The sequence below is a fragment of the Anabrus simplex genome, chromosome 7 (assembly GCF_040414725.1).
Source record: "Anabrus simplex isolate iqAnaSimp1 chromosome 7, ASM4041472v1, whole genome shotgun sequence".
Taxonomy (NCBI): Eukaryota; Metazoa; Arthropoda; class Insecta; order Orthoptera; family Tettigoniidae; genus Anabrus; species Anabrus simplex.
The window spans coordinates 336,104,104-336,123,321 of NC_090271.1; the positions used below are offsets into that span (position 1 = coordinate 336,104,104).

At 43.6% G+C, this 19,218-nt stretch overlaps 1 protein-coding gene across 2 annotated transcripts in view; it reads right to left on the minus strand.

Moving 5' to 3' along the window:
• Window positions 1-6,998: 6,998 nt before the first annotated feature.
• The window catches only part of LOC136877159 (U2 small nuclear ribonucleoprotein auxiliary factor 35 kDa subunit-related protein 2), a 129,475-nt gene continuing 117,255 nt past the window's right edge, over window positions 6,999-19,218 (minus strand). For both annotated transcript variants that reach the window (XM_067150972.2, XM_067150971.2), the window contains one exon: window positions 6,999-7,042. The gene's annotated coding sequence lies outside the window, so the exon portion shown is untranslated. The remainder of the gene's footprint in view (window positions 7,043-19,218) is intronic.

Sequence of the window (19,218 nt, forward strand, 5' to 3'; positions counted from 1 at the left end):
ATGTCATTGGTTTTTATGTCTCACTAATTACTTGGACGGTTTTCGCAGATACCTACGTGCCGGAATTTAGTCCCTCGGGAGTTTCTGGATGTACCGACACGAGGCTGACGTATTCTAGCATCTTGAAATACCAATAACCGACCAGTTCAGGGATGCTTGCCTGGAACTGAAGGCAGGTACGAGGTCCACTCAGCCTACGTGACTACATTCGAGGAGTTACCTGATTGTGAGGTAGCGGACCCGGTTTACAAAGCTAAGAATTACGGCCGAAAAGATTAGTCGCGCTTGCTACGCGGCAGCTCGTAATCTGCAGGCCTTCGGCCTACGTTGCGGTTGCTTAGTAGGCCAAAGCCATGGGGTTTGGTTTGGGTTTTGTGGGGATGGAGAGTGTGGTAAAATTAAGGAAACATCTCTGCATTTTCGAGGGTGAGGAACGTGGAGAAGAAAATATTCACGAAAATTGGAACCAGCACAGAGTCCTTGCTTTCTGAGCCGAAGTTGACGAGTTCCATCCCAGGTCTGTCCGATGCAATTTGATGATATATTTAGCGTATGGCTTATACAGGCAATATCAGTAATATACATGAGAAACAAAGTGCTTCACAATTAAATATCTAGTTCTTCAATCCAGCGCACAGCATCTGGATTTACCAGCAGAAAGTCAGCTTCATCACCGTGATAGGCTCGAATGTTACATTCCCTGACGTTATGATGAATAGTCTGGTGTGGAGCTCTGCAGTCACAGTCTGGATTAGGTAGCTTTTCCCACTTATGGAGAGCGGCTCTGCACCGGCCATATCTTGTTCTGATTCTACTCAGGGCAGTCCCAGGTCTAGCGTGGTAGGTGGGATCCGCTTGGAAGTCTGGGACCTGAGAAAAAGGTATGCAGGCGCACATCTGTCCTGCTTCCCACTTATCAAGAGATTTAAAATCCTTAGCATCCATGTCAGCCGCATCACGCAGAGTTGGATGGCGTGATTTTAGTCTATTAAGATTCAAAATTGGCACGTCAGTATGCACGGGAGATATTTCTGGAGGTATTGTGGAATTCCTTCATAAGGGCCTTAGATCGGCAGCATTATACCAGTTATCAGTGGAAGCCAATGAATTGGAGTAGATGTGATTGCGCTAGATATGATGCGCATTGTGGTATTAAGCTGGGTGTCAACAAGCCTGGTACCAACAGGTGCACAATACTCAGCACTTGAATACACCGAATCCAAGGCTGAAATCACAAGGTGGTTGCCGAAGATCCCCAGGCAGTTCTACGCAGTTCATGGAGGATGTTGTTTCGAGGCCTCAACTTTTGTGCTAAGTTCAGGAGGATAGAGTACAGTCCAAGATGACGGCAGATATTTTGGGTTCCAATTATGACGAAGAATTCTGCCTCTGAGACTAACATTCAGTTTCACGTTCACCAAACGATTATTTAAATAGAAACAAGATACTTCTGTTTTACTCACACTGGGTTGAAGTCTCCAGATTTTGAAGTAGTTTTCCAGTACAGACAGGTCTTTGGTCAGAATCTCTACCTGATCTTGTATTGCTAGAGCCAAGTCGTCGTCTGGATGAAGTGTCAGGAAGGTCAGGGAGATATAACGGTGAGAGCACTGATCCTTGGGGCAATCCGTTATTTAGCTTCCTCTCCTTGCTTATCTTCCTTCCAGTGATCACTTGGAACTTCTGATCACTTAACATGTTGTTGACTAGTTGAGCCATGGTTCTGCATAGTATGATACGAAGAAATTTGTAGATAAGACCTTTTCTCCATACAGTGTCAAAGTCAGGAGTAAGATCAACAAATGCTACAGATGTTTTCAGCTTCATTTGATATCCTGCCTCTATAAAGGATGTAAGAGACAATACTTGGTCGCAGGAGCTACGTCCTGGTCTGAAGCCTGCCTGTCCAACTGAAATATGCTCTACGGTTGCTACGTATTCTGTTATATATCAACCTTTCAAAAAGTTTGTAGTACCGGCTAAGAAGGGCGGTGGATCGATAGCTTTCTACCTTGTTGCTGGGTCTGCCAGGAGATTTCAGAATAGAAATTATCTTCGCCTTCTTGAACTCCAGTGGAAGTTGACAAGTCAACAGGATGTCAGTGAAGAACTCTGCCAACCATTTCTTAGCATATCCTCCCAAATGAATCAGGAATTTTGGATGGACGCATTCGAAACCAGGTGACCTTGAGGTCTTTCAGTCCTAAGTCAATGTCTAAAACTGAAAAGGGGCGTGCATATTCAAATAAGGGAGATGCGATGTTTTTTTTACAATTTGCTTTACGTCGCACGACACAGATAGGTCTTATGGCGACGATGGGGCAGTAAAGGACTAGGGGTGAGAAGGAATCGGCCGCGGCCTTAATTAAGGTACAGTCCCAGCATTTGCGTGGTATGAACATGGGAAACCACTGAAAACCATTTTCAGGGTTACATGAAGAAAGGAAAGCAGGATCTCTCAGAATTAATAACTACTGGGCTGAAAGGAATGTGTTGGATAATTGACTAGAGTTGTCCAATATAGACCATAAAATGTAAAATAAATACCAAGTTTCTGTACTCTAGAATAACTAAGGAGGCCGTTTCATAAGTCACGACAACATGTGAAAGTCTGGTACATTTCCTCGAAAACCTGCGCCACCCTCTAGTTAACAACACACGACCGGCCGTGTTCCGAATTGTGCCAGAAGTTTACACGTCAGTGAGATGGAGAGCGTCGGACTGTGTATTGTAAATATTCCTAATTTTACGGCAGAACTTGCAGGATGCGCAAGATATGTGTAAGATTGTTGCCACATCAGTTAAGTGGACTCAATACTCAATCTGGAGCAATCGAAACTGACTGACGTAGCTCTAAATAAAGTAGTGGCACTACTGACAGAGCGCAATGTAGCCACCTTCAATTTCGGGAAGGCGTGTCCTCTGTTGATGACAGCGACGGAGCGCCCTAATGCGCGGAGTATAGATGCCGCGTCTGCCTCGGAGCGGTTCCTTCAACTACGGAAACAGGCAGAAATCACAAGGACTCATGTCTAGTGAGTACCTCCTAATGCCATCGTTCGACATAGCGACATGATAACACGACGTGCGCTGCATAGCCGGACGCAAATGTCGCAGTAGTAGTTTGTCGCACACGAACCGACCGTGCTAGTCGTATGCCACAATCAGTATAAGCTTCATCCGATTGGTTTCCTGTTAACATTTCTGTGGACATCGCGAACCTCGGTGACGCCATTCATTCGACTGGCGCTTTAATTCCAGGTTCGTGCCCACCTCTCATCAATGGCGGCAGTACGCTGCAGAAATGCAGCTCCTTCGTCGCGGTATCTGTTCAGGTGCATACTGGTGCCATTCCTCTACGTCGGTGAGTTGATGTTGAACCCTCATGACCGAGACCAACCTCTACGGATAATTCCCCGACAACCTGTGCGGTGCAAATCCGCACGAAACGCCTTGACCCATTGTACAACCGTCCTGTACGGTAATGCATTCCGATGATTTTTGCCACGGGCAACCTCGATTTTAATCCACCGATGCTGATCACCTTTCGAAAAGCCGGCTCCATGGCTGAATGGTTAGCGTGCTGGCCTTTGGTCACGGGGTCCCGGGTTCGATTCCGGGCAGGGTCGAGAATTTTAACCATAATTGGATAATTCCGCTGGCACGGGGGCTGGGTGTCATCATTTCATCCCCATCACGAGGCACAGGTCAGAAGACCTGCATGTGGCGACCCGAATTTGTCGTCGGACACTCCCGGCACTAAAAGCCATACGCCGTTTCATTTCACCTTTCGAAAACATGGTTCAGAGCGGTAAAATAGACAAGCTTCACTTCAACACACACCACCAACATCCCCAACTCAAATCCTCACTACATATCGAACGCTCCCTAGCGAGTGTCTGGACTACTTTATTTACAGCCCTCGTACTTTTGAGTCCATAATCAAACAAGTTGGTGCTAGCACTGAGAAATAAATTCCAATATCCCTCAAACACATATACTTGATTTCTATAGCTGAACTCTTACCTCGGCGGGTCAGCAGTACTGCCGCCATCTAGCGGAGAAGAGTGGCAGCAGAAGAGAGCACAAGAGGTCACTAAGTGAAACGTTATCGTTGATGGTGCTGACGATTACTGCTTAAGTGGGCAACCATCCTCTATTAACACTAATCGGGGGATATAATGGGAGAGATCCGACTCTTCGAAAATAAAGGTATCGGACAAAGAAAAACAAGGGCGACGAATGCTCTAATACCGTCTGGGACGGAAAAGAACAAGAGTTGACAAAGCGAGGTCGGATAAGATCGATGAAAGTGAGGAACCTGGCAGAAATAAGTGGAAGCTGATGATGATTTTTTTTTTTTTTTTTTTTTGCTACTTGCTTTACGTCGCACCGACACACACAGGTCTTACGGCGACGATGGGACAGGGAAGGACTAGGAGTGGGAAGGAAGCGGCCGTGGCCTTAATTAAGGTACAGCCCCAGCATTTACCTGGTGTGAAAATGCGAAACCATAGAAATCCATTTTCAGGGATGCCGACAGTGGGGTTCGAACCAACTATCTCCCGAATACTGGATACTAGCCACACTTAAGCGACTGCAGCTATCGAGCTCGGTCTGATGATGATTATGCTTATGCTTGTTGTTTAAGGGCCGGTATTATAATAGAGGTTTATACTGTTGGTTCAGTTTAAACTTCGGTTTATCTGTTAGTCGCGTGTTATAAAACTTAATCTTAAGTTTAACTACAGATTAATTTTACTGCCACTCATCTACCGTTTAAACTGAAGTTTAAGGAAACATAACCTAACAACGTGGCAGAACGAATGGATCTCGAAGGTATTTTTGAGGTGTTTGAAGAAATACTAAGCGATGATGAAGAAGTGGTTCAAATCATTGAACAACTAGGGGCACCACGAGTTTTTCGAGCAAGGGCACGTCACTTTCATATATGGAATGAAACATGACTTTTTAAATAGGTTTAGGCTTACAAAACAGACTGGCATATCCCTATTTCAGCAAATTGGTGCTAGAATAAAACATGCAATGACAATGTAAGAATGTAAAAATGACTGTCTGAACTGTTTGAATATCAAAAGTGTAAAATTTAGAAAAATAAAGTAACTCCCTTCTATTTCATAAATCATGCTGTAGAACCTCTCCGTCAGCTACTAATAGCATCGCGGTTTTATGCCGCCGGTAGTTTGTTCATTACATTCAGAGATTTCGGAGGAATTCATAAGGCCACAGTTTCACGGACTATATAAATATCACTGTACTAAATGAACAAGCAATTCTATTTCCTTACAAATAAAATCAGGACGTTTATTGTTTTTATCCGCCATTTTACGTACAAGAATTAAACAAAACACTATCGACAGTCATCTTTTCTCGCAAGTCACTGCTACCAAGATCGTATATTTCCTTCTTCACTTCAGATTAACTTAGGCCGGCCATTATAAGACTCAACGTCGGTTTAAACTCAACTTACAGTTTAACTCAATCTTCAGTTTAAACCTTCATTACAATACTGGCCCTAAAGGGGCCTAACATCTAAGGTCGTCGGCCCCTAATGATATGATAATTAAATGTTTAAAATATATGAACTGACTAGAATTTAAAACGAATGAAGATGAACAATGATTGTGAATTTAAAATAATCAGTGGATCTAATTCACGATGTCTTATTTTCGGTAAAATGATAGATGATAGATGATGGTAGAACAAGACAATTGCTTAAAATGCAATAATATATCGAGCAAATTACTATTTTAAAAACATATTAAACTATACAAACACAAACTATAAGTGGAAGGGCCGCGTGGTCGCCAACCCACGCTTCCAAAATAAGAGCCCCATGGCCTCTTATCGTTGAAGTCACTCAACTCTTAGTTGGCTTTTCTCTGGCAGGCAGGCGATATTCTCCGAGGTTACAAAATGTATCTTCCGAACTGTTACTTAACAGATTTAGATAAGATCAAGTGCAGGAAAATTCTGGATGTCCCTTATTTAGTACTAGCAACTTTCATTAAAAAAGCGGAGAGGTTTTTGTGTTTATTCCAGAGACTGCGCAAGGAACATACATCAATTTAATAAAATATTTTAAAATCCTTCTTATCGAAACATAGTCCCACCACTGTATAGTTTAGTTCTCTACTGGAAGGTTGTCTGAAGTGAAAAAAGAAATGTTACTGCATTATTCAACAGGAAACTGTTTTCGCCAAGAACATGAAACTGTCCTCTGCATTGGAGCCAGTGTTTTCCACTTTCCAGCACTGCGGGACATGGCTTTGGAGTCGACATACATACACCGTATGTGGGAAAACGTTTTCTATTTTGATCCTGGAGGAGTCAATGATCAGCTTCTGGCAATATGATCTACGAACCCAAACAATGACGAACTGGTGAACAAAAGAGAGATTCAAAAGTCTCATTAAGAACGAAGCTTGTTTTGCTTCATGTCACTGCTATCAGTGTGGAATAAGTTATTTAATTTTTCATTAAGTAAGCCGAGTCATTAATAAGTACTGGCTGTGATTCAAACATAAAAGTATTCTCTTTTCTTACGAAGTGTTCTATTTTAGTGCAAGGTAAGTAATTAGAAACGTACAATACAAATGATTTCTAGCATTTTTAGCTGGAAGGGTGGAGGAAGGGTAGTGATGAAGTGGAGTGGCTCTGAATATAAAAAGTGGTACGCTGTAGACTATAGGTTGGTCATTCAATTCAAACAGAACGACAAACGGAACACTTCCCAAAACTGATGGTTCGGATGGACAATACATTCTACAACATGGTTGCGATAACTTTCGAAATGATCCTCGTAGCACGGAGTAACAACTGCTCCAGTCTGATGAATTGAGAATCACTAATACACAGTGGGTTTGGCTCTGATGACAGTTCGATCAGCTGATCGTCGCGGCTAATTATCCCCGTCTCGGCCTTGTTGCAGAAGATGAACTAGGACACTGCCTCGCTGCTCATTATCTTCTCCACGGCCTCATTTCGTACGGCGACCTCGTACACGGGAGCACCCATACATCTGAAACAGAACTCCCAGGGTTAACGAAACAATACAGCACTCAGTAAATAACATTATATAGTCTAAACATTGCCATCGTTAAGATATTACCAGCGTTACGATTGAAAAGGCTCAAAGAGCTTAAATGCTTTTAACATTTTCAAACGATAAAATTAAATTATGGTGTCCTTCTGCGAACTTAATTTTTGACATTGTTATAGTTGTTGCTGCTGTTTCACTTATAAGCCCTCTCTGTAGCTTAGTGGCAAAATGCTGGACTCAGGATCCCAAGATCACGGGTTCAAACCCGGCAGAGGTAGTCCGATTTTTCAAGGGCGGGAAGAAATCCATCCGGCACTCCGTGCCGTACCATGTCGGCATGTAAAAGATCTCTGGTGAAACAACAAAATTAATTAAAACTAAGTCATACATGCCGGCCCCGTGGTGTAGGGGTAGCGTGCCTGCCTCTTACCCGGAGGCCCCGGGTTCGATTCCCGGCCAGGTCAGGGACTTTTACCTGGATCAGAGGGCCGGTTCGAGGTCCAAACTCAGCCTACGTGATTACAATTGAGGAGCTATCTGACGGTGAGACGGCGGCCCAAGAATAACGGCCGAGAGGATCCGGTGTGCTGACCACACTGAGCAGGAGTCTCTTGGTAAACCATGGCCCCTCGGGGCTCTTGCACCGTCGTACATCATCCAACAAAATCTGGTTTATTCTGACATATAATACAGTAAAACGGGACGTCCAAACTGAACTGTTACATGACTGTTACACATACGGTGATGATGATTATGGTAATTCGGCCAGCTACGTACCACATCATTTCATGCCCAGTATTCCCGGATTCGTTTTCGGTGAGTGTCCTTTCCTTCTGTGGTCCAGGCCTAGGAACTGGAAGGAACCGGCCGTGACCTTAATTAAGGCACAGCTCCAGCATTTACCTGGTGTGAAAATGGGAAACCACGGAAAACCTTTTTCAGGGCTGCCGACAGTGGGATTCGAACCCACTATCTCCCGGATACAAGCTCACAGCTGCGCGCCCCTAACAGCATGCTGCACCTTTATTTATATATATATATATATATATATATATATATTGTTAGTTAGTACGCAATTTCCATCTTGTTAATGCTGGATACGAATGCTTCTTTTTTCCAGATATATTAGGTAACCGCACGGCCAACCAGCCCGGTCTTGCCTGTTTTCACTTTGGGTCCTGTAAGTTTCTTTCGAGGAGGATCAAGTCGCAGGATGTCATCACGTGTTATTCCCGCACCCTGCAACTCCTCTTCTACCTCGATGAAACAGGCTCCTTTAGTTTTCTTACCTAGAAAATATGCAAAGATTCGACCGTATAGTCCACCTGAGGTCATTCCTATCAGGCGATCCGTTATGTTTTCCACACGCGAATGCTGCTCACGCGAGGCATTCTGTTGCGTACAGGGTCTCTGTATAGTAGTGTCCGAGCTTCGTTTATTGCAGACTAGTGCTTCGCTACGGTATTCTACACTGTATACGGATTTCTCCGTAAATTACTGTAAAGTCGCTGAGTAAGATTATATTAAATTGCATGTATCTTAGCGCTATACGAGAAACAAAACAGAGAGGACACTATACGTGGTTTCCGATGTAAGGTAGGCATTGACGACGTTTTGTTGATAATGACAGGCCACATTTCCTACTGCCAATCACAATCGAGTTCGGGAGTATCAACTATAACGGCAGGCTCATTTGGCAACCGCCATTCACAGTAGCGATGGAGAGATTTCATTATAAAGACAGGCCCCTTTTCCTAATACCAGTCACAATAGAGCTGGAGAGATTTGATTATAATCGACAAATGCAGTGCTATCTAACGTATCAACAATCGAGACACGACAAAAAGTCATAGGACCAAAGTTGTAGATCTCTCCAAATTGAATGGCGATTGTGCTGTCTGTTTTGTAATACGACTTAACTACCAACTACCCCCAAACGAAGGTCGGCACCGTCATTAAAACGCATCAATATTTGGATATTTTCCGGGGCCAAAAGTTATACATTTGAACAGTTTGGAATATTTCCTCAAATAAAAGAATGTACAGGGTTAGGGATTAGCCCTCGCATACATACGTAGTAATTAAGCAAGAAAGCAATACAGATAAGGAAGTTGAAATAATATAGAAAACACGAATATAACTTAGGACAGCCGTATAGGACAAATATGTAAATACCAAGTGGATGTATTCGAAAATAAAATGACCCTCAATAAATTGTGATGGTGTGAGTTAAGGGGGTAACAGAGGAGAAATTTAGGTGTAGGGATTGGTAGGTAAACAGATAAGAAGATGCCTTATGGTGCTATTACTTCAGCCTAAAGAGGAAAGGCAGAGGCAGGAAATCAAAGCAGAAAACAGAAGTAGAATAGAAATACAGCATAAATTATAGAAAATGCCAGAAAACATCTTACGGTGTGAAATAATGGGCTACACTCCGCGGTACTGTTCAAATATTAACAACGCCCCCTAGTGCTGTTCGAGACGATTGTAACCTCCAACAGTATTCCGCCAATATGGCGCAGAATGGCCGATTGACGTCTCTCCTGCTTTCTACCCAAAGAACAGCCACGAGTTTACAGGAATGATCATGAAAATGGCAATACGTAACATCCCTGATAACAAGCAGTCAGAGACGTTGCCATGGTAATCTGTAGGTTCGTTGTCGGTCTATCGAACACTCATTGCAGAGCATGAGACCGCAGAAAATAGCAATTTTCTCCGTCATTTGAAGAGTAAGCGAAATTATGTACATAACACAAGTTATTTTTGATGAACGTACGTTTCACATATAGCCCACGGATTTTACAGAAAATCAGTAAATAGTCTAGTCTAAGAGAAAATGGAAGAAAGCTGTTCTGGTTTTCCTATAAACCCCCGTTTATTCAGAGATTTTAAAATCATATGCATATCAAAACCTTTCCCGGGATGAGTATACTCCAAATATGAAGTTTGGTCGAAATCTACCCAGCCGTTTCGCCGTGATGGTGGAACAGACACGAAAAATAAAAACCATTGATACGGTCTTGAGTTGACCTAAAGCAGATACATATCTGAAAAATTGTCAAAACAAACGGAATTACAGACAGAAAACCCCCACAACTTTTGTCTATTTGTTTTACGTCGCACCGAGACACATAGGTCTTATGGCGACGATGGGATAGGAAAGGCCTAGGAATGGGAAGGAAGCGGCAGTGGCCTCAATTAAGGTAGAGTCCCAGCATTTGCCTGGTGTGAAAATGGGAAACCACGTGAAACCATCTTCATGGCTGCCGACAGTGGGATTCGAACCCACTATCTCCCGGATACAAGCTCACAGCTGCACGCCCCTAACAACATGCTGCACCTTTATTGACATATATATATTTCTTGGTTAGTTAGTACGCAATTTCCACCTTGTTAATGCTGGATACGAATGCTGCTTTTTTCCAGATATATTAGCTCGATCCAGTCGGAAAAGTGTTTGAAATTCTTTGCCTGCTTTATTCTTTGGTGCTCCACCACTCGGTCTTTGCTTATTACCGGTATTTATTTACCGCATGGCCTTTAATTCCGGGAGTGCGCGAGGACATGTTCAGCTCATCTGGTGCAATTCTTTATATTTGACTCCCATGCGCACCTCAATGTAGAATAATAATAACAATAATAATCATCATCATCATCGTATGGCCCTCTCTTAAGCGTCCATGGCTGAGTTTTAATTAATTTTATCGGGCGAGTAGCACACGTGCCATCAGAGATCTTTTACATGCCGACACGGACTGTCGAATGGACTTTTTCCGCCCTTCAAACAACCGAGTTGGGATAGGGAGGTCGACACTCTAACAGTGATCCACAGAGGCAACTCTCATGTGGGATGATGAAAATGAGGCTGGAAGAGGCCCAAACCCGATGTCGGCTCGTAGCCTACCCCTGTCGAATGACTCCAAGGGATCTGTTCAAGTCTTTACGTACGTCACTATCCGACGGACGAATTACCATCAACAGTGTCATATGCCCTCAGTCTAAACAAACACTGCGGGATGCTTGGAACTGAATCCAGGCTTTTGGTACATATTATAGTCATTACAAATTGTATACATCACCTCTCCTATCCTGCCGGTGAACATTCTGATGGTAACATTTTTCCATCAACGGGAATCGAACCGGGTAAGTACGGTGCCAGATCATACAGACTTGAAGCCTTAACGATGAAATCACCAGGTGGACTCTATTATCGTTACTGAGAGCGTTGACCCTTTCCGTTAACCTGAGAAACTTGTACTGATTGTAAACAAGTGAAGCCACGGAGGCGCCCAGCCGAGTACAAGGTGTAACCTCGCCACTGACATGATACGTAGACAGTTTGTAACGTTCAAGCTGCCAAATCTACTACTGTTTTATTTAGCTAACGGTACAAGTTAAGGCGCACACAAATTACGAGAAAAGGGACCACAGGAAATAATTACTTACAAAACAGAATAACAATAAAAAGCGAAATAAAACACAATCCACTACTAACTTCTGGAATACTCAAAATCAATCACTGTGGAGACCACGGGGGTGAAACTCTAATAGGGCTTTTGGTTCCAATCTGTAGCTAGCTTCAGGTAGTTTCAGTCTCTTTTTCTAGATGGCGCTGGAGGTCATTCATAACGTGTACATAGTTATATACACGTTCGGTAGATGGCACGCAAGTAAGCATGAAATGAGCGTTGTTAATAATTAAAGGCAGTCTGTCTCGAAGTGAAGTATTTAAAGTATTTCAAGTCTAACCTCAATCAGTGGCACTTCTCACAAATTAATTAGTCATAAAACGTCAAGCATTGTGGAGATAATATTGCTGAATTGCATCGAATTCGACTTTACCCAATCGATTAACCTTGTTCGAACTTATATCGATTTTAATCGATAGTTCCCATGATGCTACAGTATTTGTGTTTGAATTCCAAGTGCTCATGTGCTTGTGATGTAAATCTTTGTTCCTTGTGCTTGTTTATTAGAAATATATCTTCGCCAGTCCTCCTGAAATCCTGTATTTCCTGTTTGAGTACACATCAGGGGCTGAAAGCTGAATGGTTCTATTAATGTAGTTCTATATATTTCCTGTCTCAGTGCATTTAATTCTGTTATTTTTATTTTCATGTGGTACTTGGATATTGATGTGATACCCCATTGTCTTGCATATGGTGTGCTCTGTTGTCTTGCTTTCGAAGGGATTTCTTATTTGTTATAATATCAGTTTTGTGTTAATGTGTCAATCATTCATTTGAAGTTAAAGCTGCTTTTAGGGGTGTGGTTATGTTCTCAGTAACATAGTATGCCATACGAACTAGGGGTATCAGATCATTATTTACAACGTAGTAAGTACTTGGAAATAAAAATATATGAATTACAATGTATTGGGCATGGCAGTAGTAGAACTGCATTATTATCACCGTTTTGGGGGGGGGGAGGGCGAGGGGCAGGGAAAGGAGGGGGGGAGGAGCCGTAAGCATACCCGGATGTGCGTCACTGCGCCGGATGTTGAATCTCCGCGCTATCTGTTGATAGTAATACTAAGGTATTGCACCAGAATGCACACTGTGGCGCTATCTCGGAAAAGATACTAAAACTACTAGCGCCAAGTGGCTTGGAACCGAAATTTATCATTGAGTTTCATCTCTATTCTATTCTATCCTCTTTGGTGGAGACCAATTCTACCAGCACTTTCAAAGTGCTTATTCTACAGCAACCAGAGTTCCCAATTTTACTGTAATTGTTTGGCTACCGGTTTAACATCCCACCAACTCAGATAGGTTTTTCCGTGACGATAGGAGATGAAAGGGCGCGAAGTGGTAAGGAAGCCGCAGTGGCCTTAATGAAGGCACAGTCACAGCACTCGCCTAGTGTGAAAATGGCAAACCACGATACACCATATTAGACGGTGCCGATTATTGAATTCGAAACCACCCACGAATGCAAGGACAAAGCTACGTAGCCCCCTCAATCAGTACCAGTGTCAGTTCGTAATTTGCTCTCCCTACTTGGGAAGGACTGACAATCCTACAGCGTCAGGCTGAGTCTTATTCATTTCCTCCGACCCCGATGATAGCACTAGGCTGTCTGTACCTTTCACCAACCTTCACCCGATATCCTTAATTTCCAGAGGTCAAAACTCTTGGAACTAACAATCGAAACGATAGCAACTTCCCCACCAACTAAACATTTTCCGAATGGTTCTGAAACTTCGTGTTACGTAACTTCACTCTTCCTTTAATAATGTTAATTGTTTTTACGTTCCACTTTTACGATTTTCGGAGACTCTTCCTTTCTTCTTCCTGGCTTTTCCCAATAAACTGCGGTTGCGGATTTAGTCCTCCTTTTTCCTGACGTCAACACTATGTACAGCGATGTATTCACTATTGCGTGTTTGTAGTGTGTTGTATTAAGACGAACACGAACACCCAGTCCCCAAGCAACAGGAATTAACCAGACGAGGTTACAATTCCCGGCCCGGCGGACATGAAACCCAGGGTCCACTGAACCGAACGCCACTACTGTGTAGAGATGAGAAGAATGCAAGAATGAGGAATGTGGCCTGCAAGCACGAACTTCCTGTTCTGCCCAGACAGATCGGCTCTTATCTTCTCGTATCTGCTACACGAAAACATTGACTCACACTTTGCAGTTTGCTGGTTTACAACTGACAAGAGCGAAGAGCTGCCAGTAGAAGATAATATAAAGTCGCCTGGATAGTAGCGGAGTTGCTATGGTAACCGCCGCGTCACTGGCTCCGCTGGTGAAAACCGCTTCGCCCCGTGCCTCACCGGGCATGTGCATTCTTCTGATCTCCCAACAGTACGCTGACCATTCAGCCAAGAATAACTTCACTGTTTCGACTAAGTCCAATTATAATACATATATTTGCTATTTGATTTACGCCGCACCGACACAGACAGGTCTTATAGCGACGATGGGGTAGGAAAGGCCCAGGAATGGCAAGGAAGCGGCCGTGGCCTTAATTAAGGTACAGCTCCAGCATTTGCCTGGTGTGAAAATGGTAAATCACGGAAAACCATTTTCAGGGCTGCCGACAGTGGGGTTCGAACCCACTATCTCCCGGATGCGAGCTCACAGCTGCACGCTCCTAACCGCACGGCCAATTCGCCCGGTCAATAAATAATAATAATAATAATAATAATAATAATAATAATAATAATAATAATAATAATAATAATAATAATAATAGTTATTGGTTTTACATCCTACCAACTACTCTTAAGGTTTCGGAGTCCGCAGGTGCCAGAATTTTGGCCCGCAGGTGTTCATTTTACATGCTGGAAAATCTCGTGGTGGTTGGTGGTTATTGTTTAAGAGGAAGTATAACGGGACGACCATCCTCTCTTTACCCACCCACTTACCACTGCTGATCTGCACTTAGACCAGTCGCCCAGGTGGCAGATTCCCTATCTGTTGTTTCCTAGCTCTCTCTTAAATGATTGCAAAGAAATTGGAAATTTACTGAACATCTCCCTTGGTAAGTTATTCCAATCCCTAATTCCTCTTCCTATAAACGAGTATTTTCCCCAATTTGTCCTCTTGAATTCCAACTTTATCTTCATATTGTGATCTTTCCTACTTTTAAAGACACCATTCAAATTTATTCGTCTACTGATGTCCTCCCACGCCATCTCTCTACTGACAGTTCGGAACATACCACTTAATCGAGAAGCTCGTCTCGTTTCTTCCAAGTCTTCCGAGCCCAAACTTTGCAACATTTTTGTAACCCTACTCTATTGTCGGAAATCACCCAGAACAAATCGAGCTGCTTTTCTTTGGATTTTTCCAGTTCTTGAATCAAGTAATCCTGGTGAGGGTCCCATACACTGGAACCATACTCTAGTTGGGGTCTTACCGGAGACTTATATGCCCTCTCCTTTACAACCTTACTACAACCCCTAAACACCGTCATAACCATGTGCACAGATCTGTACCCTTTATTTACAATGCCATTTATATGATTACCCTAATGAAGATTTTCCCACCGGGCGAGTTGGCCGTGCGGTTAGGGGCGCGCAGCTGTGAGCTTGCATCGAGGAGATAGTGGATTCGAATCCCACTGTCGGCAGCCCTGAAGATGGTCTTCTATGGTTTCCCATTTTCACACCAGGCAAATGCTGGGGCTGTACTTTAATTAAGGCAACAGCCGCTTCGTTCCAACTCCTAGACTTTTCCTATCGCATCGTCGCCATAAGACCTATCTGTGTAGGTGCGACGTAAAGCCACTAGCATAAAAAAAGGATGATCTTCCCTTATATTAACACCTAGGTACTTACAGTGATCCCAAAAGGAACTTCCACCCTATGAACATTAATCAGAAGTTCGACATAAGCTATCGAAGAATTAAGGTATCCGGAAAGGGGAACGAAGGGGGTGAAAATACTCTCAAGATCTCGCATACCTAATACCGTCGGGATCGAAAGAGTTGACTAAGGAAGAGTCTGGGACAAGTGGAAACAACGCCACGCTCCCACAGCTAGGAGTCCTCTCTTAGTCGCCTCTCACGATAGTTAGGGGATACCCCACCCATTGGGGGTCCGGTAAATCTGCCGACACGAGGCTGACGCATATGAGCACCTTCAAATACCACCGGACTCAGACGCGATCGAACCCGGCAACTCGGGCTCGGACAGCCAGCGCTCTACCGTCTGTGCTACTAAGCGAAAAAAGTATAAGCTCACATCCGTCTCAGGTTAGATACAGTGTTTACAGTGGGTTATGGGCTAAAACAAGTCTCTTACTTTCATCGATCTCTTTCAATATCCTCTCTGGCTTAGACAATATGGCCATGGCATACGTACTAGTGGCGCAACTAATACCAGCCTTTGTGCAACTCCTTCTGATCAACAGTGTTAAGGAAAGTTCAGCTGAGGTAAGCATTTTACAGGGCTTGCCTTCGTAAAATAACGAATGGGAACGATTCTGACTTCTCATTTTCCTAATATGCCTTTCCAGTGATTCCTATGGCAGCTGAAGATCAAACTACAGGGAATCCAGACAGACTTCGGGCAAGGGATTAAATACACATATAAAGAGAGGCTAGAAAGAAACCTACAAACGTCAACATTAGCATAGAGAATGAAATAATATGAGTTTATGATAAAGGTAAGCAAACTGATTCATGTTCAAGGAAATGGTCATAAATCGCACGAGAAAAGAAAGAAAAGTGCTTCGGCCCAGGAGAAATGATAATAGCGGAAGAAAATATAGTATGATAGTTGAAATTCAAAGGCAATGAAGACCTCACAAAATTGATTTAGTTTGAAACATAGCTCGACTGCATGGCAAAATATAGTTCAAATTGTGAGCTATAATAGACTATTAGCCAAAATTAATTAAATCTAAAAGTCGGAAAGAGAAATAACGTAGATCTACATCCAGACCCTCGATGTCAAACATATACTCGCCGTTAAAGAACGAAGAGAAAGAAACAATCATGCTGATATTGATATTCAAATAATGCAATACTCTTCAGCAAGTTCTAACTGCAACGCTCAATTTTCTTTTGCTATTTGCTTTACGTCGCACCGACACAGGTAGGTCTTATGCCGACGAAGGTACAGGAAAGGCCTAGGAGTGGGAAGGAAGCGGCCGTGGCCTTAATTAAGGTACAGCCTGGTGTGAAAATGGGAAACCACGGAAATCCATCTTCAGGGCTGCCGACAGTCGAGATCGAACCCACTACCTCCCGGATGCAAGCACACAGCTGCGCGACCCGCACGGCCAACGCTCAGTTAACACACAGTGAGATACGTTTCCCTCCTAGACATACACAGAGTTTGTAGTGAACACATTCTTCTTATTATTCCTGTCGTTTTTGCCATTTTCGGATCGGTAGTGGATATAGATGTGGCTCACTTTTACGGCTGGGTGCTCTTCCTGACGTCAACCCGTAGCGGAGAGATGTATTCACCATTACGTGTTTCTGCGATGGTTAGTAGTGTTGTGTATTGTGTATGAATGAAGAGAAGTGTATTGACGAACAAAGGCTCCCAGTCCCTGAGTCAGATGAATTAATCGTATGCAGCTAAAATCATTGACCCCTCAAGGAATCGAACTGAGGGTCCTCTGAACAGCCAAGGAATCCGGAAGTGTAGCGAATCCATTAACGTTCTACAATTACGTGTCTACTTTGCACTGTGCGTGTGATGGTTGATTTTCAGATAATTTCCAAATAATGGTCTTCAGAGTTAAAAAAATCAGTTAGCAGCGACCTAAAAATGTCCCACAGCAGTAACCTTCAGTTAAGCGGGTCTCACGTACGGTTCCCAGCCAGGCCGGGGATTTTAGCTGCATCTGGTGAATATCTCTAGGACGGGGGTGGGTGTTTTGGTTTGTCTTAACACACACACACACACACAACATATCACTACTAACCACCATAGAAACACGTAATGTACTGACAAATTACTCCAGACAGGGTCGTCATGCGGCTAAACAACTGACCAGTCCGCATGTGATACACAGATTGCACTTGCCATTCCATTACGGCGTGGAAAAAAACGGCACAGAAAAAAGTGGCTATATATAAAATAGGAAACTTCTTCAGCGATTGTCTCTCCTGGTGGCGGCGTCCGCTACATGGATTCGTTGTCTCCATTTAGTTTTATCCTCGGCCACGTGAGAGAGGAGACTGATGCTCTTCAGATCTTTGTGAACAGCATCGGTCCATCGCTGTTTTGGTCGTCCATTTGTAGCATGTAAGCTGTCTTCGCGATAGTGTCGGCGCCTTTCCTCAGTACATGTCCTAACCATCGTAGACGACTCTCGCGCATTTTGTCTTGAATCGGTGTCAACGCCAAATCTCTCCCAGCGATCCAGTTTAGTGACGCCAGCATCTTAGTCTCCATGACATCCACTCGACGGTCTGTCTCTGTCGTAGTCGGCCAACATTCGCAACCATACTGTAATAGATCGGATAACAGTGCGACAGATTTTTGATCAGGGATTTTCTTTCATCCTCCGGTCGTAAGTGACTCCGGTTGTTGTTCTCCATGTCACAAGGCTGCGGATATCCCTGCACTGACTTCTTCGACAAGTCGGCCAACATCAGTGATCGTGAAGCCAAGATTCTTGAATCTTCCGCTCGGGATACCTGAATGGTTCCCACTGCTTGTGGATCTGACGTGTTACTGAGGTCTGCTGTTGCACATCAACAGGGTCTCACAGGCTAACATGCGGGAGAAGTGTCCATTGCAGGTCTGCTGTTACAGTGTCCATCACTAGAATGAACAAGTGCGGTGACAGCGCTAAACCTTGGTGAACGCCGACGGTGACGGGAAAGTCACTGAAGTGCCTACGGTGGCCTGAACGTAGCTTCTGGGTCTACATAAAGCAGCTGCACCCAGTTAACAAGGTATTCTGGTATGCCATGCTCTCGCAGTGAGATCATGCGGTCCAGGAAAGCTACACTAGATGGATCGGCTTGTTCTTCTCACAATGTTCATTTATATGTGTGTGTGTAGTAACATCTACCAAACCTACAATGTTTACAAGGATATAAGTAAATAAAATTAAAATGTTGTCTGTCACTTCAAATTTCTGCCTCATACTCCAACTCGGATTACGTCAACAAAAGACGAAAGTAGATTCGTTCAACATCTGTCTGACATTTCGCTGCGACATCTCGGCAAAATGACTGCCGGGTTGTGTACTAAGTTTTTTCTTTTTCTTTTTGCTAGTCGCTCTACGTCGCACCGACACAGATAGGTATGGCGACGATGGGATAGGAAAGGGGTAGGAGTTGAAAGGAAGCGGCCGTGGCCTTAATTAAGGTATAGCCCCAGCATTTGCCTGGTGTGGAACTGGGAAACCGCGGAAACCATCTTCAGGGCTGCCGACAGTGGGATTCGAACCCACTATCACCCGGATGCTAGCTCACAGCTGCGCGCCCCAAACCGCACGGCCAACTCGCCCGGTGTACTTAGTTTTACACGATTTTCTTAGAGTACAGTTGCGTAGCAATATATTAAGGGTCCAAAACAGGAAATGTCAACTTTCTCTGTTACAATTAGACTCCCTGTATCGAAAAACTACTTAATACAATTTGTAACAAAAAAATATAACATCTAATCCTTTATGTTTTGTGTGCTTTAGCTATACGTTGAACAGTGACGAAGATATTCGTTATTACGTTA